Genomic DNA, 2,681 nt, shown 5'->3' on the forward strand with positions numbered 1-2,681 from the left:
AAACCACAAACCAGGCGAGAAATTTGGGTGTAGTGATGGATGCAGACCTAAACTTAGAAAAACACATTAAGACAATAACAAAATCAGCTTACTATCACCTCAAGAATATATCAAGGATAAAAGATCTGATGTCTCAACAGGACCTGGAAAAACTAGTCCATGCATTCATCTTTAGTAGGCTTGATTACTGTAACAGCATCTTTACAGGTCTACCTAAAAAATCAGTCAGACAACTACAGCTCATTCAGAACTCTGCTGCTCGAGTCCTCACTAAGACCAAAAAAGTGGACCACATCAGTCCAGCTCTGAGGTCCTTACACTGGCTGCCTGTCCGTCAGAGGATAGACTTTAAAGTTCTGATGCTGGCCTATAAAGCTCTGAATGGTTTAGGACCAAAATACATCAATGACCTCCTGACCCAGTATGAACCATCCAGATCCCTCAGGTCATCTGGATCCGGTCTTTTATCAGTTCCCAGAGTCAGAACCAAACACGGAGAAGCTGCATTCAGCTTTTATGCTCCTTATATCTGGAACAAACTCCCAGAAAGCCTCAGATCAGCTGAAACACTCAGTTTATTTAAATCCAGGTTGAAGACTCACCTGTTCTCAGCTGCATTTGAATAAAGCACCAAATCCACACTTTAAGCTTAAATTTCAAAACTTACATTTAACTACTGATTTTATCTACTGTTCTGATTTTATCTGTTTTGATTTTATATACTGTTGTTTGTTTGTTTGTTTGTTTGTTTGTTTGTTAATTAGTTAGTTTATTTGCTTGTTTTATTCAATTTTAAATCATGCTTTTTATTTGTTCTTGTTTCTAATGTCTCTGTAAAGCACTTTGAATCACCTTGTTGTTGAATTGTGCTATACAAATAAACTTGCCTTGCCTTGCCATTATTTCATATTTATTACTTCCCCCTCCTCATTGCTTTATTATTGTAGCTCATAGTATATACAGTATTCTGAAGAAGGTCTAAAATGTCACTGTGTGTGTGTGCATGTGTGTGTTTTATGTATATGGATTTTTTTAAATTATTACTCATGATATAACATTGTCCAGACATGGCTGGTAAGGACATGAGGAGGAAACAGTAGGAGCTGTGTGAGGCTGCTAAAGGCAGTGCTATAACATTTTTCTGTCATCATTTTATTATAGATTAAGTGCAAGAGTTGTTAGGTGTGGATAATTAGATTATAGTTTATTGCAATAACAAGTTGTGCCTTGTTCTCAGATAGACAGCAAGTGGAGAGTGATATATGAAATGATGGGATGGAAGGAAGAAGAGAAGCAAAGAGTGATTCACAGGCAGAGCCTAAATTATTTCTCACAGTTTTTTGCTGCCTTATGGTTCCAAGCGCTGTCACCAATCTTTGTATTTTGTTATTATCTCATGACACTTGTTTAATCAGCTACCATCTCTCCTATGGACTTTTTAATGTCTACAGTCTCAGATCAACACAGCCCTGACCTTCCCATATTAGATTCTTGATGAATGTGTGTTGTTGTTATTCAACCTGGTTCAATGTGCCCCTTTTTAACTTTGAGCACCCGCCCCTTTAAACCTCTCTGCACGGCCCTGCCTCAAAGCAAACTGCACTGTCCATCTTACGTGTTGCGCAATAATGTTTAACACTTAGTATTTACTGTTATGTTCCCATAGATCATCATGATGTTGTTTATCCCTTGTTAAATGCTTGTTTTCTTTTTTCTTTCTCAACAGGTGATCCAGGTGATTGATATATGTATTTTTGTCTGCTTATTTTGTTGGTTTTTGTTTTTTGCCCTTTATCCCCGTCCCTCTTCTCCGCTGTTTTTTCCTCTTTCTTTCTCCCTTTTCTTTTCCTCATTCAAGTCTGTCCCGTATCTAGCAAGTGAAAATAAAAAATAAAATAAACAATAAAAGGTGAATCAAATAGACCATTACGGCAAGGCTGGGATCGTCCATTTGGTAAAGTAAATCCGTTGGGCATCTTTCTTCGCCTTTAGACAATAATTCTGATGGCAAAAGAGCCAAACGGGACAGGCAAAAAAAAAAAAAGAGAGAGTGAAGAGGACTTTTGATGTAAGTTAGCATTTGAATTCAAACAACCAAAAAATGTAAAAAGAAAAAGAATAAGCGTAATAAACAGATTGTTGTGATTGTCTAAATAACCAGGTATAACATTAGTCACCCTTAGTTAGGCTGCATATGATTTACTGTTTTAATTCAATATGTTTCATGCGTAATTGGTATGTTTTCATATTTATGAGCAATGGGACACCTCGGGATGGCATAACCTTGCCGAGGAGACAGAATACCTGCATTCGGCAAGACTGATAATTAAGGATATTTTCATTCATGAAGCTGTCATAGCAAGTATAAAACCATAACTAAAAAATTAAAACCAACTTTTAAAAAATCTGATAATTATCTAATAATTGGTAATTATCAAAACAAAATTGTGAACTCAATTAATTAGTGAAATAAAGCCTATTATCAATTATAATATAATAAAATATAATATAATATAAGACAAAAATAAATGTTTCAGTGCTTTTTGCCAATCACCTCGCGGTATTATTATTATTATTATTATTATTATTATTATTATTATTATTATTATTATTTTGTAATAACTGTTGCGGAAAAAAAAGGTGGAAACTAAAAATAAAACCAACGGTCCATATCACGTCAT

This window comes from Aulonocara sp. 'chitande type north' Nkhata Bay, linkage group LG20 (genome assembly GCF_057382095.1).
Source record: "Aulonocara sp. 'chitande type north' Nkhata Bay isolate Kocher_YH1m ecotype deep benthic linkage group LG20, A_spYH_male_GT1.1, whole genome shotgun sequence".
Classification (NCBI taxonomy): domain Eukaryota; kingdom Metazoa; phylum Chordata; class Actinopteri; order Cichliformes; family Cichlidae; genus Aulonocara; species Aulonocara sp. 'chitande type north' Nkhata Bay.